Source organism: Lynx canadensis, chromosome A1 (genome assembly GCF_007474595.2).
Source record: "Lynx canadensis isolate LIC74 chromosome A1, mLynCan4.pri.v2, whole genome shotgun sequence".
Lineage (NCBI taxonomy): Eukaryota > Metazoa > Chordata > Mammalia > Carnivora > Felidae > Lynx > Lynx canadensis.
In genome coordinates, this window is record NC_044303.2 from 2,793,277 (window position 1) to 2,819,983 (window position 26,707).

General features: G+C 45.1%; 1 non-coding gene across 1 annotated transcript; it reads right to left on the reverse strand.

The window, feature by feature from the left end:
- Nucleotides 1-19,330: 19,330 nt before the first annotated feature.
- Nucleotides 19,331-19,437, reverse strand: LOC115526288. Its single transcript, XR_003972583.1, has one exon. It is a non-coding gene; the product is annotated as a U6 spliceosomal RNA (small nuclear RNA).
- Between the last annotated feature and the right edge of the window lie 7,270 nt (nt 19,438-26,707).

A 26,707-nucleotide genomic window follows, 5' to 3' on the forward strand; every position in this document is an offset into this window, starting at 1 on the left:
CCATCTATACCTCCTCCCTGGTCAACCATTGCATCCTCCTTATAAGCCCTTTTTCCCCCTAGGTTTTCACCAATTACCTGTTCACTCATCAACTCCTCATTTTGTTTCAGTGATCAAGAGGATTGATAACATCACTCCCTTGTTTGAAATATTGGATACCTGTAGGTTGTCTGAAATCTTTCGGGTCCATTTGCGTGTCACCTGCCTTTTACTTCACTCATGTCTCTTGAATCTTTTGGGAAATGGTTGGCCTTCTCTGGAGACTTGACTAAACCCGTGAAGCAGCCCCCTACTATTTCTTCACACGGTCCTTTACCGTTTTCTCTCCTCTAACGGATTTTAGTGCAGCGACCCAGCTTACTCACATGGACACCAACAAGCTCATGCAACCCCAAGCATGTGTCCATCTTGGGCCTGCCTGGCTTTCTGTTAAGGACCTTAGTAGAGGGAAATGGAAATTTCTCTACGTCTCCTGTACTGTCTGTCCTTCCTCTCACTTTCAATAGCTGTTTTCCATTCTATGAAATGACAGGGTTTTGACCGGTGAATGAATAAATAAGTATTGTTTCAATGATTCCTATGATTTTTATTCCTCCAGAGAAGTTACAAAGGGAAATAAAAAACCAAAACCAAAAACCTCAATAAACCCGTGTAAAATGGCTTTGAGGTTATTTCTCAAGAGCTGATGAAGGCTTTCCTAGAGCCGGATTAGCTAAGAAATAGGGTGTGAATTCAAACAGGGGAAAGGACAACACTTCCCTGATTAAAAAAAAAAAAAAAAAAGTGCTTTGAGCTGTTACATGATAGCATCACTTCAGAGAAACCTCACTGAGGAAGGCTGATCAGATGCAGTGGCTTTAGTCTACCCATGACCGTCGGATCGGCCGAGTGAGAGCTGTTGTGAGGAGGTTCCTGTGTGCCAAAGCTGTCTCCTCAAAGGGAAGACCTTGGAATTTCTTCTGTTTGCCACGGGCACATAAACTAGAGTGGATGAGATGCCAGCTTTGATCTTCAAAAGTGTAGAGCTTATGGAAAAAATTAAGTTACTTTGAGTTCACATGTTTCACAAGATTGAGCCATCGAACGCACAGAGCAGCGAGGGAGATGAGAAGGGCCGGGTGCAGGGGTAAGAAATGTCAGATTCGAAACTACTTTACTTCTAAAGGTATACACCCTGATTAAATATGACTTGGTGACAAATTGAGTGACTTTGAACATCCAGGAGAGGCAGCCTGATGCGGGGGAAGAAACACAGGACGCAGGGTCCCTCTCCATGGCACCACCCAGGCTGGGTCTGTTTCCTAATGGATACCTGGTGACTCAGAATCCTCACCGCCTTTTGGGGATGTTATGAGGATCAAATGAGACAATGACTCTAGACTCGCTTTGAGATCTCTGAATTTTAAACAACTGAAATCACTTTTCCCCTCTCCTTTAGGGAGGGAAATAAATAAATACATACATAAATACATAAATAAATAAAGGTTTTCATATTCCTAGACCCATTCAAAATATGTTTTGAGATTTCACCTCTTTCTTCCATCTGGTCCCACACTCCAACTGATCCGTTACATAATCGCCCCTCACATTTGCCATGTCAACCAATCATGTCCCTGGTTTAATGTCAATCAAGCTTTGTAATTCAAACTCCCAATCGGTTCCAAAGGGCCAATGTAAGAAACTTTCCTAATATCTAAAAATCTCAAATTTGCAAGTCCCTGCAAACGCTCAAAGGATCATCTTCTGTCTGCTGGTACATCTGGTCGTGACTATGCATTTTGAGGGGGCTTGTCCGTCAGAGCAGACATCTCAGTGAGGCTAAGACCTCAGTGAGGTTCAGTTGTCACATACGATAGTTGATTTCCTCTATGCCATGATCAGGGTCTATACCCCGGACAACAATCATGCTACCTGTCTAGTGTGTAAGTGAAACGCCTCTGCAAAAGATCAGTCCACGAGAAAGAGGAACATGTGAATTTGGTCATTCCTTCAGCAAATACGCGTGAACCACAATAGAGTGCTGTGTACTCTTCTAGACCCTTCCCTTCTTTGGCTTACAGACTGGAGGCAGAGACAGGCATTCCTGAAGTAGATAGTGCTGTGATGAGGTCATGTTATAAAGGCAAAACGCATGGCCTAGGACAGAACCGTCACGGTATTTGAAAAAAATAAGACATCACGGGGCGCCTGGGTGGCTCAGTCGGTTGGGCGTCCGACTTCGGCTCAGGTCACGATCTCATGATTTGGGAGTTCGAGCCCCATGTCGGGCTCTGTGCCGACAGCTCAGAGCCTGGAACCTGCTTCCGGTTCTGTGTCTCCTTCTCTCTCTGCCCCTGCCCAACTTGTGCTCTGTCTCTCTCTGTCTCTCAAAAATAAAATAAATAAACGTTAAAAAAAAAGAAAAAAATAAGACATCAATATCTATGTCGTTTTCGTATGTAAGGCTCCATAGAGTATGATAATTACTTTTATGATTCGTAAGACATGGCTTTGTTTCTATATTCACATAGCACCGAGAGCCTTACTGTAAACAGCAAGAATTTTGTGCCGTTCAGGGAAAGAGTAATCAGACACCGCTCAGCTCATTGTAATTGTTGCTTATCATTCCTCCCCTTGGAAAAAAAAAAAAATCTTCCATAGCTGGGTGCTATTTGATTTAAGTCCTCTTCAGCCATGGTTGACTGTGTTGAAACAATGCCAGACTGAACATCGATACCAGGTGCCTGTCCTAGCAGAATCCAATATCACACCTGCAGATAGAGTGTAAGATTACATCATGTGTCGTCCTGAGCACCACACATGACTCTATACTTCCTCTCGAATAACATTATAATTTACACTTGGAGACTTCAGACTATGTGGCCTTGGCCAAATGAAAGTTTTTGCAGCCAAACACATCAAACTCAATATATTTTACTGCGCCAACGGGATCGGTGGGTTTTTTTTTTTTTTTTTTTTTTTTGAGAAAGTTGAACATAATTAAATCTATCAATGGCATTTCAAATAAAAAGTACCTGTCCTGCAAAGGTGGGCTTATGAACATTTGGCTGTCAATGAAGAAGAAACCAGAGACGCATGAAAGAAGGCCAGTGTGCTACGGGAATGAAACGAGAGTTCACAGAGGAAACGCGGAACAATGAGATCTTTTGTTTTACGGAAATGTCCTAGCTAGGAAGGCATACATTTAAAGTCAGAGAATCACTTCAGGCAAAAATGAACACGCTCCCAATTCAAACACGTTTCCGGCTCTGGGATGTAGCCTATGGTAATCTTCTCTCTGAGCTTTGGGAGACATTGTGTGGCTATTTCAACACCCGCTCGCTCTGCGCGCTCGAATTTTCGCCTCTGCACTTGGGGGCCTGACAGGGGTTCCCTTAGAAACCAGTCACCGTCACCTGCTCACGCTTTGAGCTGCTGGCTGGAAAGCAACAGCTCTTCTTTGTTTAGAAAGCCACCGCAAATGTTTGTATGAACAGAGGAAGGGAAGACCGTCTTCATTCCCTTTCTTTCCTCACTGACCTCTTCAAAGGATTGGAGGAGCTTTCCACCTGGCTATTGGGTTTCTATGACTTCGGGATCCATTCTATGGTTTTCTTATTTTCTCTGGAATTGCCCCAGAATTTTGAGTCTTTTAGACAGGTTTCTGTTATGTTTAAAACTGGTAGCCAGTGATCTCTGTGGTCTGGGTATGACTGCGGGGTGCCAGAGAGATCTTTACCATCCCGCCTCCCCCAATAACTCTCTCTTAACTCTGTCTTCATTTTCAGTGTTTTCTTGGTATTTTAGACACTCTCTTAGAGTTCTAAAATGCATTCGTCACATGGATCCCAAGGATGTAGAACATAGGAAGTCAGGATGTTGCTTGAAGTCTATGTAACTTTGCAATAAGGATCCCAAGATACCCAAAGCATCCCGGAGTCTCTGGGGGAGGAATGTACTAGAAGGAAGTTTGAAAACAACTAGAGAAGTAAAGGGGCACTAATGAGAAACTTGATTTATGTCACTGTTCTGTGTTCTGTGACCACAAGCTACCGGGGGAAGTGTTTTATCATACGGCTGTGTATAAATCAGAGAGATGTAAGAGTAGAGAGTATCTTTTCCACCTGTAACTGAGGAATGTATATTACCTTGTACAAGAACCAGACACATTTTCTTATCAGGTCTTCATGGTCAATTTTACTCGAACAATGGTTTTCTGTGAAATTATTTTTATTGACTCTGCCTCAGGAAAGGATATATATTAGGCAGTCTTGCTGTGGTAACAAATAGTTCACAGGTCGCCACCGTCTTCGATATTGTTTATTTCTTCTTTTCATTTCATACAGGTGACTACAGTTGGCCGTGGCTGCCATAGCTCCGCTTGGATCTTCTTGGCTTTGTATCAAGTACCTTTTTATTTTATTCTTGGACCTAGGCTGAAGGATTGGCATCCATTTGGGACAACTCATCCTCACTGATGAAGAAAAAGACAGGAAAGCTAGGGGAAATCTGCAATACTTCTGCACACAACCACATCTGCTCCCACTTCATTTGTTCAATAAAGCCACATGGCCAAGCCACACACAGTGGCACGGGGAGATGTGTGCCGCTTACATAAAGGCACTGAGCCACAGAACAACAGGCAGGAGGCACGTCATCTTACAGTCTTACAATCGGGAACAATAATACAGTGTTGCTCGTCTGTTGTCCTGTGGCCTCTTACTCACTTTTATGCAAACTGCAAGCGGATTCAGCTTCAGAGATTCAGAAGGGTTGGTGCATAGGAAGCCCAACGGCGTCTTCAAGTTCTTGAATTTTTAGGCATAACAATTTCGAGTCTGCGCACTGAGAGATAATCAACAGTTTCCAGTGCGTCCTTCGTCATTCGTACTTTGGTTTTCAACTCTGAGTTGGGGTTCAACTCAGAGCTAAGTTGGACTGAAGGAAATGATTTTTACTGTACATAAGTGTTTTTCTCTTGAGCTTAAATTTTACTTCATTATTAAATTTGTCATGATAAAAATATCCATATTTTACTCAACGTGGACTCCATACAGTTAAGGAATTAAATAACAACATTTTCCACAAGTAGTGACAGTAATTTACATGTGGCTCATATCCCAAAGGATGTTCTATTGCTGTTCAGTCTCCCCTAGTAATCAGTTCTCTGACACCCCGAGGGATTAGGTCATTAAAGAGTTCCTGGCATGTTACCTAAAGGCTTTGAGGTGTTAATCCTGGTTTCCTGGTCAGATTCCAAGTAGGGTAATGACTTGCTGACTTCTTAAATTACTCCTGCAATTTTGGCCAATCAGGATGTTCTCCTTGCTTTCTGTCCTATGTGTTTTCACTAAGTGGTTTTCTTGTTAGAGACATGTGCCATCTTCCTTTGTAAATGAGGTGAGGATAATTTCAAAGCACTTCTAGAACCTTCTGAGCTATAATGGTGTGCTTTGTTATGACTCTGTCATGAATCTCGATGTGGTCTCTCTCCTAACGAAGACCTCAAATATAACCAAACGTAGGTGTCGACTTTTCTCCCTGTAACTTGCGTGGATGGTTTGTCCCTGGGTGAGCTCACCCCACAGAGGATACCCAGTGAGAAGACCCTCTCTGGGTCCTGCCTCCGAATGAGGAGTGAAGGGGTTCTGAGGAAACTTTTTGCGACTTGTCTCCTGGATGGCCAGACAGGTGTCACACAATCTCTCTTGGAAGGATTGGTTGAACTGGAGATTATGGAGAAGCAACTTTATTAACCAAGAGGTACTCATAAATATTTCTTATCTTTTCAATGTCTAAGGACATATGTTATTACTTATATGTTAAAATATATTTCACTAATGTAGTCTATTTAGAAAAATGTATATTTATGTGCACATATTTTAACAGTACAAGTAACTCGAATGCTAACTTTCTTATGAATAGAATATGAAGTGATTTGTACAAAAATTTAAACAAGGGCACCTGGGTGGCTCAGTCAGTTGAGCGTCCGACTCTTGATTTAGGCTCAGGTCATGATCTCATGGTTTGTGGGATCGAGCCCCGCATCAGGCTCTCTGCTGACAGCATGGAGCCTGTTTGGGATTTTTTTCTCCCTCTCTCTGCCCCTCCTTCTCTCTTTCTCTCTTTTTCTTTCAAAATAAATAAGTACACTTTAAAAAAATTAAACCAATAATTGCTAAATGGATGTTTAATGACTATGTATGTATTTGATTTCCTAGGAATCACACTACCTTCTGATAGTTTTGCCAATAAAATCCACTTTAATTAGAGTTGTCCTATTGATGCCTAATTAGAAAGATTTTTGCTTCCTGAATAGAATGAATTACGTAACAATAATTTTACTTCCTTAATTTCTATTTTTAGCAGAGACACATACAGTGAATAATCAGGGTTATTGACTATCCGGAGCTCACTATTAGACTGTAACCTCTTTGAGGGCAGAGATAATAATGTCTTTTCTTACTTTTGTTCTTAGTGCTGAGCATAGTGGCTGATACACTATAGATGCTCACTAAACATTATGGAGGGAGGGAAGGGAAGGAGGGAGGAAAGAAGGGGAGGAAGAAAGGGATGACAAGGAAGGAAGAAAGGAAGGAAAGAGTGAGGAAAAAAGAAGAGTGAATGGGTTACTAGCCTGAGTGGATATGATTCTAGTCCCAAACAGAGCTTAGGTGTTTACTTATCCTTTTTTTTTAAATTAGTGTTTATTTATTTTTGAGAGAGACAGAGACAGAGTGCAAGTAGAGAAGGGGAAGAGAGAGAGAGAGAGAGAGAGAGAGAGAGAGAGAGAGAGAGAGAAACACAGAATCTGAAGCAGGCTCCAGGCTCTGAACTGTCATCCTAGAGCCCAGCACGGGGCTCGAACCCAGAAACTGCTGAGATCATGACCTGAGCCAAAGTTGGACGCTTAACCAACTGGTGCCCCTAGGTGTTCACTTATTCTTAAAGATGTGTGTGTGTGTATGTGTGTGTGTGTGTGTGTGTGTGTGTGTGTGTTTAACTTGTAGATTGGCAGTGCACTTACTTATGCTTGTTAATTGTAATTACTGGTTTTATTCCTTTATTGCTACAGTCTGACGGAATATTGCCTTTGCTATTTGTTTCTTTGAGAATGTCAGTAGATGGGTTTGTATGTCTCTAGAAAGCAGGTGAAAGTTCATTCTGATGAATAACAGCAGATACTGTTACTTTTATGGACAGCAGATACTGTTACTTTTATTAATTAATTATTAAGTTATTTTTAAATTTAAGTAATTTTAAATTAAATTATTATTAAATTAAATCGTTATTAAATTATTAATTAATAACTCCCAAGAAAGGCTATAGATCAACCATTGAACACGTCATCATTTTCGTCAGGATCCTTCAACATTCAACTAACTTAGGATCAATGTTCCATAAAATAAGTTAACTAAGTTTCTTAGGCAGTCAGTTTCTTCATTATCATTTCATTCATTATCTGTTTATTTTGAAGTAGATAATAAGGTTAAATGTGCTATAGCTACTGAGGTTTTGCTTTTTCTGGTTTTTAAAAGCTGAAGAGAACACCTTATTGGTTTTGAACTAAAATGATCGTGGCCACGTTCTAGAAAGGTGGGTGAGAGGGGGAAGCTTGATTGCTCTTTTGTCTATACATTGGAAGGGGCTCGACCTAGATCTTCAGGAGACTCGAGGCCCGGGTGCTGTTGGGCCACCTCCGTTCTGGAAGAAGCTGCCTTTTGTTCAGGTGCATTTTCTTACCAGGTTTCTTGATGACAAGAAAATCAACAAATGACAGCTGGAGAGGAAGACACGCACATGAAATATCACCTTCGCTCGAGAGCAGTTTCACACCAGTATGACCAGCAACATGGGATCCATAGATCCATTTGCTGGTCAGGGGGCAAAACTCCAAATGCTCGGATCTGGAGTACATGGAGCTTGTTTGAGAAAAATGGCTAACACGGATGAGAGCACGAGATAGCTTTTGGTCTAGATTCTCTAAACCCTTCTTCCCCAAACCGGATTATGAAGCTTTGGCAATGAAATGTAGCCCGGCATTTTCCAAATGTTTCATCAAGGAACTCTGCGGGGGAGGAAGTTTGGAAGAACCGCATCGTTTTGGTCCCTGTGGAATTGATTTTCGGGAATTCTGCTTCGGGGTTGTGTTCTAGGCACACACTAATGGAAGCTTATGAGAGAGACTGATGAACCTTATTGGTGTTTGTGGTACAAACGTTAGAAATGTAGTTCATTTTTTCTTACCTAGCGTCTTTTTTAGGAGGATATGGGAAGGTGCACAGGGGGATTTTCTCCTTCTTTAGTGCCAGAAATAGTTATATTTTTTCTCAGACGCTGTTTGTTTCCATCTTCTGGCCTCTCATAACTACGTAACTGATTGTCTCCCTATGCGAACTGGCCGATTAAAGTTTATAGTCAGCAAGATTCCTTCTGCTAGAAAGGTGTGTGTTCAGGCGAAGCCGAGGTGGTCGGTGAATTTGAAAAGGTCAAGAAAACACAAGGCTGGAGGCTAATTTGGATTGTCCGATGGAGTTAAGTTCCACGGAAAGGAATGTGGAGAGGGAGACTAGGAAGCAGGTGAGGACTTTAATGGATAAATGGGGGGAGTGAGCAGTGATGGCGATATGGAAGGCTAAAAGGGGGTGCAGTTGAATGAAATGAGTTCCAAATAAACGGTTTTTATCTGAGGGTCCAGGGATAACGTTCTGAATCAGGTAACGGTGATTAGAGGTGGTTCTTCACCTCCCTATGAACACTGCAGATGGGAACCCCCTGCTGCCGTAAACCAATGAATGTACTCTGATTCATCTTTCATATTCAACTAGTTAATCACCATGTGTTCACTACCTTCAGCTACAGAGCTCTGATTCATCTTGCGATGAATCCTGCCTCCCTGCCTTTGTCTGTCACCCATTCTAAGGGATCCACATTGAAAGTAGCTCCAATCCCCTTCTTCTCTGGCATTAGCACCTCTGCCTCGATCCACCCTTCAGTGGATAAATAAATAAAATAAATCCTCCAGTGGATTTATTGCAACAGCTGCAAGAGCCTCCAAACTAATCTCCTTCCTCTTGTTTTCCCATAATTTCACCAACTGCACATTCATCCCAGTGATCCTCCTAAAGCATGCTTTGCTTCACCGGCACCCCACACACTCCCTCTGCTGCCCGGAAGAAAAGGGGCCAACTTCTGAGTGGGGCGCAGAAGGCCTTTGCCATCTGGTCCAGGCCAACTTCCCCGGTACCTCACTCTGCTCTCCCGTCACCCCCTCACAAACCTCCACCCTCGTCCCGCTGAATCTCCTCCATCCTTGGTCCTCCCGAACAGGTCCTGCCTTCTCATCCGTTAACGGGAAGGCAGAGTCTGTCTTCTCTTGTGAGGCTTTTCCAACCCCCCTCTCACCTCAGCCCAGATGAGTCATCTCCACCATGGTACTGTCTCATCATTCCATTCATGCTGTGACTTTAGCTCTTGCCGCCTCGTTCCCATGACTATCCTTTTCACTGATGTAAACCCTCTAAGGATAGGGAGTGAATGTGATTCATCTGTTTCTTTCCAGGCCTGTTATCTTGGATATAGTTGTTTTTGGCCAAAACACACACAAATGCTTGGGAAGGAAGCATGTCCTTAGCTGATCTAGGTACATACATGTGGAGAAAGAACCAATGATGTAGGTAGAACCTCTAGGATTTGTTCTTTAACTCACTCTAAGAACTCAGCTGCTCATATGGTGGACACCACTTGTATACATTGCCCCCCAAGATCACACAGAGGCTTTTTACAGGACAATGAAAGACGTTTTACTGATTACCTTCAATGAGGCGGTAGGGTAAACACAACTACCTGAGCCCCAATATCTGGCCTCCTCTTTGACTATCGTATTAGGCCTTCCAGCTGGGTAGGTGGCTTCCCAGCTAACAAATGCATTTTTCTAGTCTCCCTTACATCTTGGTCTGCCCACTGGCTCTAGATTCCAGCCAATGGGAACAGACACAATGTGGGCAAATTCCACATAAAAGGAGCACGTTCTCTCTTCCTCAGTTTCCTCTTTTCATGGGCCGCAATGGTGGGTGGTGGAGCAACCACCTTTGATCACTTGACTCAAGCCAGACATATTGAGAACACACAGAGCACTGAGGGTCTGGGTTTCTATACTACCTGCTGCAATAATCCAAAGAAGAGGTGGCCGATAAAGACTTGAACGACGGTAGGAGTGATGATGCTAAGGATCCAGATTCTTTCTGTCTTCTTACTAACAGCTGTGGTGCTGTTAGCTGTGGACAGCTCACTTGTGGGTTTTCACCACCTAGCTGAAGTCATTCTGATTCGGCTGACTTTGTTATAGCAACCTCACTAGTGTGTACTTAATTGCTACCGGTGAGCTCATGTATCATTAAGCTTCATCAGTAGGCATTTTCAACAAGTGTATGTTTTTTGTGTGTGTGTGAGAAAATGTCCACTAACCTTAGTGGTATGAAGAAAAAGACTTTATATAGTCTAAAACAATCAACTCTTTTCTCCCGTGGTTTACTTTCCCTTCAAGATGTTGGTGCCACTCTTCTGGTCTATCTTTTATCACGTTGGTCCAAGCATGTGGACAGTCCTTCCCTCTTCATTTCCTGCTATGGAAATCAGATCAGCAAGATTTTGCTAAACTTCCAGGATAATAGGAAGGAATAACTTATACAACAAATAATGTATAACTTGCTGCTAGATGGGGTTCTTCTCAAACTCTCAGGCATCAACCTACCTCATAGGGTCCCCTGCATTCAGTCTCATGGTAGAGCTCCAAGTCTACAATTTGTGGCAGAGGCCCACTCACCCCTCCCACCTTCCCACCCGGGAGTACCTGAGAACACATCTAGACTATGAGGCTCCAGAGAGAGGCTGAGATTATCTTCCGGTCTAAGATAAAGATGAAGACTCACTTCTGGTCTCAGCATCTTCTCTTTCCAAGAGGTTCAGCACAGAGATGGCCAACTCTAGAGATGGTTAACTCTAGAGAGTTAACTCTAGTTATTCGTAGAGAAACAACTCTATTCCCAGGCCCAGGGACAAAAACCATGCCATGGGACAGTAATAGAGAATGGAATCATGCCTTCACTGCTATTGGATTTAATCTTTCCAATTTAACAGATGAGTAAATGAGGATCAGAGAATTTAAACAACATATCCTAAATCACATGGCTTTTCAGTTTCAGAACCGGGATTTGAACCTAGTGCTTATATGAGGGTTTTCCATATGCCGACCCAATGACCTGAAGCAAACTGTCTGTACAGATGCTTCAGGGAGCTTGTTAAAATAGAGAGAAGTTGGGGCTCCTGGGTGGCTCAGTCAGTTGGGCATCCGACTTTGACTTAGGTCATGGTCTCATGGTTCGTGGGTTCTAGCCCCGCGTCGGGCTCTGTGCTGACAGCTCAGAGCCTGGAGCCTGCTTCAGATCCTGTGTCTCTTTCTCTCTCTACCCCTCCCCTGCTCATGCTCTGTCTCTCTCAGTCTCTCAAAAATAAATAAATGTTAAAAATCATTAAGAAGAAAATTAAAAAAAAAATTCCTGATCCCACATTGGGAGGTATCTTTTAAGTAATTTTGGGGTGAGTCTTAAGTCTTTGAATTGTATTTTTAATAAACTACCCAAGCGATTCCAATATACTGCAATATTTGGGAACTACTATTTTATGCCACACAGGCATATTGGTCTCAGACTTTTTTCTAGCATTTTCTCACTTACTCTCTTACCTGCCCACAAAATGAATGATTCAAAATGAGAGCAATATGTCTCAAAACAAAATGAAACCCAATACCCTTTGAGGCAACGCTTTGGAAATTAATTATATGAATGCATCACCACTTTAGCTAGACTCTCCACCAAAGTTTGAAGGTTGTCTTTCTATCCATCCATTACTGCTTATTGTGTGATGTTTGTGACTAGGTTGTTATGCCCACAATTCGTGATCCCCAAAGACCACCAGGGAGCCGAGTCCGATGCAAAAGCAAAGAGCCTTTATTCAAGCTAGCTCGAGCTCAATCCCCTACCTGCACCGACACAGCGGTGAGATACCAGAGAGAGAGAGAGAGAGAGAGAGAGCGGGTTTCAAAAGCACAAAGGTTTTACAGGGATCGTGGCCTTAGCCGATTGGCTGGGGAAGGGTGGTGGCCTCAGCCGATCGCTTGCTAGCCGATTGGCCGAGGAAAGGTCAGAGTCCCGTCAGGCAGGTTGCCGGGCGTGGTTTGAAAGGTTTAAAGTAGAGTGATTACAAAAAGGAAAGCCCATCCCTCTCCTGTCCTTGAGCTCCTGCTCTCAGAGTGTCAGTGGTCTTGGGCCTGCTCCCCCAGATCAGAAGAGTCTGGCCCTCAGGTCACCCAGCCTCTTTCTCAGGGGTGCAGAGAGAGTAACTGCTGGATTGTAGGGTTCTCTTGCCATCTTTCCACCTTCATCTGAGCTCTCCTTTCCCCAGTGACTCATCCCAGCCCACCCCCAGGTGAAACAAGGAAACTCAAGGCTTTCCTCCACCTGTTCTGCATCCTCAGGATGGCTCCCTGACCACAGATCTAGGCCTAGGCCCCAACTCATGTCGAACGGGTGAGCGGGAAGTTACTCACGGGGAGGAGGCGTGGTCTGAGGTTTGAGCGGGAACTTCTTTCTGCGGCCATGTCGGGGACATAGTCACTCAAGATGGAGGATAGAGAACGAGATGGAGTCGGCCGGCCTAGGTCTGCTCTTTCAAGGTCTTATAGGGAATAGAAGAATAACCCTACACTCAGAATGCTTGAGGCGTCTATGAGGGAGACCAAATTAGTGCATGAAACAATGTGAGAGTGGTAAAAATAAGTAGATAATAAATTCTGGGTTATAGCAACAGGTATTAGGTAGAATAGAAACAGTCAGAAGTGAAAAATTCAGGAAACAGAGGTAGGGAAGGTTTCATAATAGAGATAATGGTAGAACTAAGTCTTGAGGAATGAGTTAGGTTTGGAAAGTCAGATGTAGAATGGAAAATCCACGTAGAGGGAATAGAATAAGTAAAGGCACATCCTGTCATAAAGCAGCCTGACATGCTAAAGATGCCATTATATGTAATAGATACTAATTTCCTGAGCCATTACAAACATAAATTGGCATATAAACAGAAACTCTTAGAATCTCACATTATCAGTCTAAAAGTGTGTACGTGCGGGAGGCCTGAATTGGAGGCTCAGGCCAGGTTTGCCTAGGAATGCGGTGAGAAGCATTGTCACAGGATGACAAGAAGGAAGGGTGGTTCATACTTTAAGACTCGGGGGCAACAGGGTGTCAGTTGCCAGAACCCATGTCTGCAGAGAGAGAGGGTGAGAAGGGCAGGTAGAGGGAAGGCCTCTGTTAGGTCACCATGGCGCACAGAGGACATGACCCAGGAGGGCTCTGACGACTTTCCTAAACTCTGGGCCCAATGCTATGTTCTCTACCCCGTAGGTCAGGTTGGTTTTGGAAGTGAAACATTTATTTTATTCTCCCTTGAAAACAAACTTTACATCATTGATCTGCCGCTAAAAAATGTTTGTGCTAAATTCCTGCTTCTAAGCCAGTGCCTGTGACTCAGATGGTGTGCATTTCAAAATTCTCTCAACATAATTTCACATAAAAAAGAAACATCTTACATTGGGCCAACTCTGGTAAAACCAACTGCCTTGTATCACTAGTCCGTAGCTGGATTGATTCATGGTGTGCATCTTCAAAGACCTGGATAATCATCTTTGTTTGCAAATTCCTTATTAACGTGGAGATAAATGTTATCATAAATTGAACTTTTATATTAGGAGCTGAATTTTTTGGTCTTTAGACTTCATTTCCAGAATATTCGATAGCATGACTGTAAGGGCTGTATGGCACTTTCCCAATTGGACACAGTTCGAGATTTTTTTTTTTGTCTCCTTTTCCTTTAAGCGAGATGATAAACACTTAATAAGAAGATGGAACTTATGGAAGGTAGCCAGAAAAGAATAGCATTCTACCAATGGAATGCCACTTCAGATGCTGTGCTGGAAAGAAATCCTCCTCTCGAGCTCCCTTTGCCTTTTGATGATGGCTTTAAAAACTGTGAAAACAGAGAAAGCCAAGTGTGTGGTCTTTGGCAATTTCGTAATAGTCTGTGCAGGAGACAGAGGGGGTGGTTTGCTGGAAAAAATGATTAGCTTTTTCTTTACGATGACAGAAAACAGTTGCAATTCAAAAATGCCAAAGGTTCTGCAGCCCGCCCTTTTGGCAAATTGTTAGGTAATCACTCCTTCCAGGTGGTGCTTTCAATAAAGACCTTGGAAAGTCACGCCCCCAGAGATGTCCTCGGGGCAAAGCCATTGTCAACTGGGAGAGACTTGTGGAGTCTGTAAGAGTGGGGTGGGAGGAAACACCGGATTTTTTCCTCAGGGGCATTTGCTCCTGACTTCCCAGCCTTTGATGCCTTTTTGACTAATGGGCACAGAGCCTGGCCCTGAGTTTCTCAAGTGCAGCCAGAGAAACCGTCTCCACATTCCATTATTATTATTGTTGTTGTTTACTTTAAGTTTTCCCAGGAAGCGTAAGGCTCTCTGTGATTGAGATATATTTCCATACACGTGCGATCTACTGTAACAAAATAGGTTTGAATCAACCGATTACCTTGCTAATAGTTTACCCACCGATCCTTTCTACCTAAAAATAAGTTTCGCCAAGACTGGTTCTTATGTCATTTTGGTGTTTAATTAAGCCGACCTGGAACTGGAGCCCCGACTTAGCTCTGTCCCTCACGGACACGCATGATCTCAGGCTCTTCCTGTGCTTCCGTTTCTGTCTCTGTAACACAGAGTGGAAATGCAGCGGACACCTCGTAAGGTGTGGCACTTCTGCCTGTTGTGATGGAAAAGCTGTATCTGTTGAGTCATTTCAAGGTTGCTTTTCGAGCACAGTGCTAGCTAGGCCTAGGACACACAAAGGGATAAAAGGCCATCCACATCCTTGACAGCTCAGGGTCCGGTGAAGGGTGGACGTTGGAATATGATGTTACTATGACGGCAAACGTTAAGCCAGAGCTATGTACATGGTGCTCTGGGTAGTTGTGGCATTCGGAGTGATAGGTTTTGTCTACATTAGACCATTCCGATGGTCAACCGACAGGTGTTGAACCCTGCTTACGTGCGTGGTCACGTAGGAACCGAACAATATGCGGGTAGATGAAGCAGCCGTGATTACTCTGCCCCGTGTGCTCGCGACATGGGTGCCACCCGGCTCAATCTTCTCAGCCTCGTGGTGGACAAGACCTTTCTCTGTTGCAGAATTCACAACAGCTCTGTTTCCCTTGTTCCCCGAAAGTGGAACATTGGACATTCCCAAAATGGACAAGTTTTGCCAAAAATTGGACATTCCATCCCTATCCGGAGACTCCTCAGGTTTGGAAGGGCTCCTGAAAGCGAACTTTGTTGAAGCGTACTTTTGGGTGCCTATTACTCAAAATACTCATTTACTACCCCTTCAAGATTCTGATCAGATTATTTGGGCAAAGTCCTCAGTAGCCCTAGACAATGTGCAACAAGTTAAAGCCGTTTGTTCCTCAGCCTCTCTAGGACTTACCATTCCACGAGTTGCAATGTTGGGTTCTCTGGCAATGACAAATTCTCTTGCTATGAATGATAAGAAGGAAGAACTGACCAGAAAAACCATATCCACGTACCTTGCTTAGACAAAGAGAGGGCAGCTAATTCAGAGAAGGTAGTCCTCACGACAGTCCTCACCGTTACCCAGGGCCATTGAGAACTTCGTGTCAGAGTACAAGCGAGGTCCTATGTCAGGGCGAGCCTTCAGAAAAAGGGACGTGACAGGAATACGAAGTTGGGACCCGGGCCGTGCAAAAAACTAGTAGATGTGTCCCTTGCCTCTCTCACGTGGAAGGTTGAATGAGGGAGTGGGATGCGACCGCCGGGCAGTGGCGGTGTAGGGAGGGTGGTGCTGGTGGGCATGTGGACTGTGGCATTGTTAGACAGCAAGGTTTCACACAACATGAAACTCTGGAAGAAAGGCTCACCGTCTTCGAGAACTATTATTTCACTTTGCCAGAAGATTCTGCTCTCAGTTAGAGTGCTTATAGACTTCTTCCTCAACAAAGCCCTTTTTGATCCCAGCCACAGGATGATATTTTTTGGTCTTTGGCGCTTTGAGTTTTTCTTGCCATGCCTGCCTTTCTCTATCTAGTGGCAGGGTGATGGACAGATGGCAGGAAGGACGGTGTCAGCTTCCCTCACGGGTCTCCTGTGGTGCCCCGATAAAGTACTTATGAGAGGTGAGCCATAAACGCTTGTTGGGTTGAGCCATTGCCCGTCCCTGGGTGTTCAGGATCCAGGCCAGACAGAGGGATTCAAAGACTGGGAGACATCACAGCCCCTTCCCCTTCCACAATCTTTTCATCAAATAAAAGCCCGTTGAAAATGAACAGGAAAGGCAAATTTGAAATGAAAAGTAATAACAAGGGGCTAAAATGTGCACTACAGGGCATGTTTGGAACAAAGAAGGGGGCGTCCCCTCTTCGTGCTCCGGTGAAAGTGCTGGTCTTAGGTTGACCGTTACGTGCATGCCTAGTGTTGACCGCTATGCGCAGGCACAGTGGGACTTTCTTTTTTTTGTTTTTAAATCATCAGCTTCTTTTAAACAACCCTCTTCACTGCTCTTCCCTCTTGGCATCACTGCACCTGCACCAACACCATAACGCTCTGGAGACCGCTCTTGTGACGCCACCGTGAGCCAAACACCCGACACAAACAGGAGGGACTCTCCCGGTGAAGAGACGGAGCGAAGAGCAGGGACATCGGTGGCTGTCACCAGCACGCGAAGCACAAACAGAGCCTGACCTTCCAGAGGTTCGCTGCACACACCGCATCCCTGATTCCGTCTGCTGGGGTTGGACGTGATGCTGGCTCCACATTTGTCTTCACGTCTCTTCTTGACTCTTACGCCTGCCTTGTCCCTGGGCTGTTTTGTAACCAAATGACTCTGTGGATACGATGAATCCTTTCAATAAATTTACTCAATTCATTTAGTATGCCACCAGCAGTCTTTCGACAGACACCTGCTTGTGTGGCCAGTGGCGGAGCTTTCTGGCAATAGTATCTGAGATTAGAGTCAAGTTTATGCAAAATCCTGACGCATCGACCGTGTGCTTTTCTCTTCCTCGCGGCGGCTCACACTCACGTTCTGGAAGAGCCTGATGGGCTTCCCTGCCTCCCACCAATTTTTGCTTTCAGAAAAATCTCAGTCAGGTGCTTTTGAAATGACGCGTTGCTTTCTCTTGAAATTACATGAAATTACGTATTTGCTAAAACCGTTAACAAAACATTCAGTTGATGGGAAAAACAAATCTAAAATGGTGTCTTTGACCGTTACGTTGGCAGGGCAGAGGTGATTTAAGGCAGAGTAGAGGTGGGGGTAAGAAATATTTCTGCCCCCTCCAATTCATTTTCTGAAATCCGTTGAACAATTGATTCCTTACTCCGCACTTGTGCAAGCGTTGACCTATCCAGGGCTCTCAAATGTTATGGTTTCTTCCATGAGCAAATGTTTAGTGTGTCAGGGGATTGAAGAAAGAGCTGATGATATAAACCCTGACACAGAATGTAGTATTTTGGATGTAGTATCCTAGCGTTTGTAGCCAAATTAGTGCATTCTCCGATGCCGTGCTTGTTGCCCGTGGAACCACCGACCACCTTACTGCTCTTGATAAAAGGTTTTATTCTTGTGGTAATTTTTACCGTCACTCTACCCAGGATGGACAATTACATCCAGTAGCGTTGTTTTATAAAATCATTCTATAAAACAGTTCTGCATACATTATTGCGCCCAGTACCTTCTTTCCGATTTCTAAGACTTAGATTGTTATTTTTTTAAAAATTTTTTTTTCCAACGTTTATTTATTTTTGGGACAGAGAGAGACAGAGCATGAACGGGGGAGGGGCAGAGAGAGAGGGAGACACAGAATCGGAAACAGGCTCCAGGCTCTGAGCCATCAGCCCAGAGCCCGACGCGGGGCTCGAACTCCCGTACTGCGAGATCGTGACCTGGCTGAAGTCGGACGCGACGCTTAACCGACTGCGCCACCCAGGCGCCCCAAGACTTAGATTGTTATTGACTCCTTCCGATTTGATGTTGAATTACATTCTATTCTCCTGTTTTAATGGGGGGAGAGGGGTAAAGTCATGATCATTAAAAATAAAAAAAAAAATGGGGCGCCTGGGTGGCTCAGTCGGTTAAGCGCCCGACTTCGGCTCAGGTCATGATCTCACGGCTTGTGAGTTCGAGCCCCGCATTGGGCTCTGTGCTGACAGCTCAGAGCCTGGAACCTCTTCAGATTCTGTGTCTTTCTTTCTCTCTCTCTCTCTCTCTCTCTCTGCCCCTCCCCCACTCACACTCTGTCTCTCTCTGTCTCTCAAAAATAAATATACATTAAAAAAATTAAAAAAAATTGAGCGACCAGCCCTCTATAAAGTGCAGTCTAACCTGCAATGAAAATAATGTTAAACGAATGCAAATGGGCGGAAGTTAATTTGACCTTTTCTAACCCCAGGTGGTACAATGGCCTCTGGATCTCAGTTTTAGGGGACCTCCTGCTTGACCTTGCTGTCCGCGCCCATGAGTTGGGGTAGTGGCCTCTGCAGTGACCCATTTCAGCACACCGCTGGAAGGTGCTAGAAATAGAAACGCGTTTAATCTAAGTTCCTGGGGTAAACTCAGATCATGGATCCCTTTTCCTCCATGGGTCAGCTGAACTTTGTGGTTTTCAGGGCACCTTTGATTGTAGTGCAATTCTTTCTTTCACCCGGGCAGTAGAAACTCTAGATGCCCATATACAGCTTCTTATATCATATCCTTAGTTTTGAATTCTAGAGACATCTCCTTACATCAAAGTATGGCACAGCGTGGGCCACAGACCCAGAGCACTCAGACCCTACAGGGATTTCGTAGGAAGAGTATACGAAGGGGTGTAACGCCTGGGGGGAGAGTGTTGGAAACATTCGTGAGAAGCACCCACATCGGCTGCCTCTTCCAGGTGGCTCCCTGCTCAGGCCCAGTCTCCTTCCCCATTCTGGTAGCTCTTTGAGGCTGGGTCCCACCTAATCCCAACTGTCTCTGGACTCTGGCTTCTCCGTGGCCCTTTATGCTCCAAATGAATGTTAACTGCTGCCGTGGGCACAGGTGGCTTAGAAAGGACGTTCAGAAACTAGGAAGAGAGCAACCTGAATTCAGCCACTGGGTCCGTTTAAAATGCATCGGCAAATGCAAGATATATTTGTCCAATTTTGTTTATTTATTTATTTGTTTGTTTATTTATTTGTTTGTTTGTTTATTTTTGAAATATGGAACGCTCCACAACTTTGCGTGCCATCCTTGTGCAGGGACCATGTTCAACTTCTCTATATTGTTCCCATTTTAGTATATGTGCTGCCGAAGTGAGCACTTGCCCAATTAGTTTCAAATGTAGCAAAAAAAAAAAAAAAAAAAAAAAAAAAATGCTTTTTAGGCTGTGAGTTTAAAGGACTACAACCACTTTTTCTTTCTGCGTGGACTAAGGGAATACGGGAAGGGAACCCGTAAGTCTGGAGGCGGTGTGGGGCCATGCAAAGATTACAGACACTGGGGCTTAACATTGGTGGGTCAGGTGTGGTCTATACGTGTTAGTTTTCATGCTCATTCTCCTATCACAGAGGAGACCAGCTCTATTTCCTCGGTTATAAAGTGATTATGCTTTTGGGGTAGTGACATTAAGCATCCCTCTTCTCCACATTGGAATTTTGAATGCAAATTACACCTTTGCGGTTTTGACAACTCTACCTCTACGTTTGGGCGCGCCCCCTAATACATCCGTGCTTTGTGAAGGAAACTCTAAAGCAGCAGTTTTCAAGGTGAGAACCAAAGAATGACATCTAACATCAGAACCCAACGCCCATGCTTATGTGACGCAAAGACTGTACCTCACATCATAACCCAGTGCCCAGGGTACGTGAAACTTACAAAGTATCGTTGTATTTTCGATTTCATTCTAATGCACTGAAGAAATGTCGCCTATGAGGCACTGATTTGATTTCACAGCCTGCAAGAGATCATGATACAGAAGTTGGACCCTGTCTTTTTCTGACTATATACTATGCATTGACAGTTTGGGTTGAAGTTCTTGGTTGAACCAATCATCCCTAGAGACTGTGTGGGGCGTGAGTAGCAGAGACTGATGAACACAGGCTCTTCTGGCTATCCTTGCTTTGAGTTCAACCACAGTTACGTACTCTGACATGTAGTAAGAGCCCTGCTGTGAAGTCAAGGCTCTGTAGCCCCCTTTTTACTCACGAGAGTATCTCTGTGCAACCTCTGATGATGGACAGGAGGTGGTGGCTTTCCAGGGGAGCCCACGAGTGCCACGTGCCTCTATAGAGACAGTTTTCTTGGCTGTGTTACTTCTCCAAATGAGAAATACTCTCTGCCCGCAGAAGTCAGTTGCGACCATTTGCATAGTCACGTTCGTGGGCGTAGAGCCACTGCTGCCCCTGGGTCTGTCCGTGCCCTGAGGTGAAGCGTCAGAAAGTCTCAGGTCTATGCGCTGCTCCTGCCTCCAGGTGAAAACCTGAATTTGGGGCCATTTGTTTGCAGTTTCCTTGCTATCTGCCCTTTCCTCTGCGTTTTAGCCAGCTAGAATTGACCTCTGGAAAGAATGGACCCTTGGCCTTTGCTCTGATCGCCAAAACTCGACCTCAGAGAACTTTATACTGCTTTACGTGACCCTGCCATTGAACTCTTGGGAACATGCCAACATTAGTTTCTTAAGCCTTCTGTTTGTTTATTTTTTTCTCTTGCCTTGGGATAAAACATTTTACCCCGACGATAGCACGTAGCACTGCACAGGGACCACGGGCCAATCTCCTCTGCGTTCTCCAAGAATCGTTGCCGTGAATAATGTTCCTGCCAGCTTGGATGCAAACAGGCCCGTGGATGCTTTGGAGTTTGCAGGTGAGTTTCCTGGAGCGTCACGTGACCCGTCCTCACAACACGCAGCCCCTCTCACACCATGACCGCCGCTGGCCTGTGTGCATGCATTTCACTGTGTCAGCCAAGTACGGACGGTCGTTCAGGTCAATGCCGTGTTCTCCGAGTAAGTCGTCAGTAGCCTGCGTGAACTTCAAACTAACACGGCAGGGTCTTTTCTGCTGAAAATGCTTGATGATCTCTCCCCTGAAGCCCCATCGGGCTTCATCGGGCTTGACGGCGACGCAGATGCCCTCACCGCTAGCCACGGTCTCTTCCCGCTCCAGCTGCTGTGGCCCCAACTCCAGCTGTTGTCGTCTCCCCTAGAAATGTGCTTGGACCCCCCACGGTTCCCGGCACCCGCCGGCCAGCATTACTGGTCATCTCGGCTCACAGCTCGCAAAGGATGAGCAGTGACACGGGCACCAACACAGGGAGGTTGTACGGCTAATGCATATTTATCCTGTCATCTCTGCTAGGAAAATAGGCACGAGCAATCAGTAATACTGCCGTGAGCTTATCTTAGGACTTCTGTGCCAGCTCTTGTGCGAGCTCCACTTAAAAAAGTGTTTTCTGACAATCAAGGGTATTTTTCTGTATTTCTGATGAAGCGTGAGGTCGTCTGAGAGCTGTCAACAAAGTCAAAACAGCAGGCAAAACATGTTCTCAGGGACCAGGTTTTGATTCTTGTATACCATCATGCACAAAAATGTGTATAGTTTTGATCATAGGGGATAGGCAGGAGGCAGTGGAAAAATAAAAGGGGAAATTGTTGGGTTAACTCCCATGCTTATTAGAACGTGGATCATTATCCAAAAACATACACGAATTAAAGAGAAAAAAGAACAAAGACCATCATCATCATCATCTTCGATAACTTGTGTCGATCATCCCTCTATTATACAAATTTGGCCCAATCTAAGATGAAATAAATGATTTTGAATGCCTCTGTTGCCAAAAGTTTACAATAAATGAAACTCCCAAGTCCACTTTGGTTCATTGTAAGCTTTCAAGCCACCTGACGTTATCACCAGTTTTCTTTTCTCTTTCTTGCTTTCTTGCTTTCTTGCTTTCTTCTTTCTTTCTTTCTTCCTTGATAAATGCCAAAATGAACACACAAAATTGTTTTTATTGTTTTATTTTCAATGCTTTATGTCAAATCTATGCTATCTTCTTCTCTGAGGTCTGCTTCCTAGTGCATCAGGACCCGTCTACATAAGCCCTGCTTTGTTAGGCTTATGCTCCCCTTGGGCAGTTTCTCCTTCTGAAAACTTTACCCCGACGTCACCTGTGCCCGGATTTGTACCTGCTGATGCTGCCCGTGAATGTGAGCCACGGGAATGCAAGGACGGTAATTCAGGTCTAGGCCAGGTGTAGAAGACAAAATGTAGGTCAGCGTGGCATCCTTCTCCAACCTTTGATATAGATGCAGGTCGAAGGGCTGGGGCAAGTCTCCCAAGGCCCCCAGACTGGAACTTGGCCTTCCCAGAGGAGCAGCTGTGTGGGAAGGGTGACTGGGACGCTCTCCGGGCCAGGCTCGGGGGCTGCTTACTGATCCGCAGGGATCATGACTCCAGCATGTATTCCTGGTACGGCCTTCCCACCGCCTACCGGCTGCGTGCGTCGGTCTGGACCAAGCCCGCTGCGGTCACGGCTTTGTTCCTGGCATCAATGCAGGCAAGGACATTTTTCATGCCTAACTCTTCTGAACGCTAAACACCACTGCTGGGAGGTATGGCAGTCCAGTTCTGATTCCGGGATTGGAGTTTCGGTTTCCTCCCGAATGACATAGACTGATAGGGCCGTTGTTTCCCTGAGCTGTGTCCAGGCTTAAGTGGGAGGAACCGACAAGCAAAGAAAACATGAAAATCTTTGACCTGCCAAGCTGACGATTGTCTCAGTGATGCGCTATTGATTCTGGGTTCACAAGAGGATCCAAGCTTTCTGCTCCTTTCCAGTCTCCGTTATCTCACTATTGAAATGAAGTCATGGTGGAGCTTACCAGAATCCTTTTGGGTGAACCGCAAACTTATTTTTCCAAAATGCCTCGTTCATTTCGAACGACACTTACTGAAAATGGAGGCAGTTCTTCCGAAAGGGTCCTATGTATGAATCAGTACTCAGACCCGGCGCCTGAAGGGAATGGCCTGGTCACAGGATCGTGCGTCCTTCCCAGAGTCAGCCACCAGTGCGGCCCCAGGGCCGGGCGGTGGGGGTGGCGGTGCAGGGGGTGGTGTGGCGGGGAGCACAGCCCTGCTGGCTCTGCTAACTTTCTCTCATTAGCCTTGTTGCAGTTACAAGGCGAGCAGGGTTGTCCCGCAGCAGCAGCTGCGACTTTCTGGCTTGCCGTCTGTCTCCTGGCTGCTTGGCTTGGAAAGTGGCCACGGTCACTTCGTCGTTTACCTACAACATGCTCCCTGAGCTCGTGTAGCAGCACATCTGAAGGACATCCCCCCAGCAGAGCCAGACAGGGCAGTATAGCACCCACAGCAGACCTCTGCTGCAAGAGGAAACGCTTGAGTCTAATGTGAGACCCGTTTAGAGACTATGCCTTTTGCTTCCTAACACGGATTTCTGTTAGTGTTGCTTAATAGTCCACTTTAAGCTTCTTTGGGGAAATTGTCAGGCATAACGAAACGAGAAGGAATAGACTAATGGACCCCCGTGGACCCATCACCCAGCTTTTGTTGTCAATGAACAAGGGGCCAATCTTTTTTGTTTGTTTTTAAGTTTAATTATTTATTTAGAGAGAGAGGAAGAGAGGGCGCGGGGCAGGGGAGGGGCGTAGGGAGAGAGGGGGAGAGAGAGAGAATCGCAAGCGGGCTTCACGCCGTCAGCGCAGAGCCCCACTCAGGGGTCGAACTCACGAACCATGAGATCATGACCTGAGCCCAAATCAAGAATCCAGAGTGGGACCCTTAACCTACTGAGACCCCCGGGGTGCCCCCGGGGGCCAATCCCGTTTTGCGTATTCGCATATTTCTTACCAAGCCAAATACTCACGGTCCTGATATTTTCAAAACAACTGACTCTATTTAGCGATGATTTAGTGCAGTGAAGCCATCACCATGAGAATCCACAAAGGCTTCTCTGCCTTTCAGCGAGGCTGTCATGGGAGGGAGGCAGAGAATGTGTGTATCCGGGGACCAGAGAAAGAACCCATTAGGGGTAAGTCAAGATTTTAACTTCGGCATATCAAGAACTTCCAAACAATGTCGGTGGAACCAATAGCCTTGCTGGCCGGGAGGAGGACTCAGGACCTCCTGGAGACGCCAGGAGGTCGGTAGGGGAGTGCAGGCTACCAGGGAGCGTGGGGGCCGGGAGTGCCACTCAAGGAGGCGATGTCTGAGCCATGTCCCAAAGAGTGTGGGCGACACAGTTCAGGGAGAAGGAGGACACCGGCTCTAATGAGCCTTGCAACAAACAAAAACTGAGTGGTTCGCAGAGTGGAGCACATAGTCCGGTCCCAAAGCACTGAAGGCAGCAGGCAGGAAGCAGGGCTGTGTTCAGGGACCTGGCGTCTCCCTGTCGGGGAACGAAGAAACCTTGGCTTGCTGCATTTGAATCCCAGACTTGTAGCCCCTGCAGGGCCTCTGTTCTTCTTAGACAGAAGAGGGAAAAGGTCGGGGAGGCGGAGTGCCAAACCCAAGGCCCCACAGCTGGTTAGGAGACTTGAACTTGGTTTTCTGCATGATAACTCCCACCTTCTTCTTTAGACCACGCTGCCCTGGCTTTGTTTAGGTAAGGAAATGATATGTACCTGCGAAGCCCCCCTGCAAAGTAGCTGACTGCTCCCTTTTGGGCAAAGAAGGAAAGAATCCAGGCTGAGGGAAATACTGCTTCACTACCGTCATTCTACACAGTGACTAAGGTTGTTACTTTATATTCAACCTTCTTATAAGGTCAGGGAATGACAACACATTATTCACTCTTTGATGTTTGCTAAGCAAATACAAAGCTTGGATGTTGGCCTGTACCCAGTTTTCAGTCGGAGAACGTTCCAGTTGCAGTTTTTGGAGCTGTGGATGAGGCGAAGAGATAGACAGATGTGATAAGAAGGGGACATATCAGACACATGCCGGACTAACCATTTTTTAATTGCATCGAAAAATGTTTTTGCCCTAATGTGTTTTGGTTAATACCTTCCATTGCGTTTGTACAGACATCTACCCCGTGATGGGGCAGTCTTTAAAATAGGTGTCTATTCTTGGTTTCAAGAACTTCAGAAGTGTGCTTCTTTATTTATTAAAGAAAGACTACATGTTTTTATGCTTTGAAGGAAAGGACTGTAGATTTACCGAATACAGGAAAATCAGAAGCCAGGTATTTGCACAGAGTTAAGATTGTTCAGGAGGGTAAGTGACTTACACGAACATGGAAAGAAGGGTCTCTTTTCGTCACACTATTTTCTATTTATTTCTGTAAGACCTTTTGAGTTGCCTTGCATCGAAGGCTTAAGTCTGCTTATTGTTTTGTTAGCGTACATCCTTTCTTTCCTCTTTTTTTCTACTTCATGTTGGAATTTTGAACCGATCTAAATCTGAGAATTTATTAAAAATGAAGCTAAGGAGAAATTTTGCCTGGCACTACAATCCTTTAAGGGGCCAAGGAGATAGGAAGTGAGGAGAAAAGGCTTCTTTTCTTAGGTTTCTTAGGTCATGACTCAGCCGAGACAATGAGTGAATTACTCCATTTCTCTTTGCTATAGTTTTCCCCTTTGTAAAACAATTTTAATAATCCCTGGGAGTGCTGCCTGCAGACTAATTCTACCCTCTCTGAAAAAAGGACCTATCAAAATAGGGTATATGATTAGGTAATACCTAGCTTTTGATTTATACTAACATGACAAGTTTAGCCATATTTTTTTGGCCAGATGTCTGAAAGAAATAGTTTGATTTGCATAATCACCTGGGCTTACCAGCCCACGATGACCACAATGGCTCCGTGATTCAGTAGAATTACAAATTCTTCTCTTATTGTTCTGGGCAACCAACTATGCAGATGATTCAGCTTCCCCCCCCCCCCCACCTTTTTTTCTTTTTTGGTCTCGTCTCATCAGCTACACATTCCAAGAAATTACCTTAAGATTTGTTTCACCATTAAAGCGGCATTCTCAGCTGTGCTCCAATCGACTGGATAAAAGCAGAGAACCCATCAGAAGTTGTTCCTGGTTGACTATCACCTTTCAAAGTATGTGGATGTGGGAAAAAGCCCTCATCCCTCCCCGACTATTGTTAAAAATAAGTAATGATGTATTAGAAGATGCTTCTCATGCCAGAAGGTTCCAAAACTTTTTGCGACTGCACATATAAACAGGAATTACTTCACCAGCCATTGAAATGCGGCCACCTCTTGGACTAAATGTGGCAGCTGTTTAATAATGCATAGCAACATTCCAAAACAGTGGAGGCCTGGAAGTGAGGGGCAAGTCTGCATCCAACTAAAATCACCTGGGAAGTTTCCTGGGCTGAATTGTGCTGTGTTGGGAAGGATCTTTTGTGACCGCAAGAGGCCAGGACATTAGTTTCATGTGTCCCTCGGAAATTCAGCCCCATTCTGTTTAGTGCTGGCTCATGGTCACCTGCTAACTCATCCAGATCCCAGACCACAAAATGATGGACGTTCCTCTGAAGTGTGGCCAGTTTTCCACACTGGCTGATGGAGGAGGCTGGGCAGTGTAGAGAGGTGGCCTTGGATGAGGATCATGGTGGCCT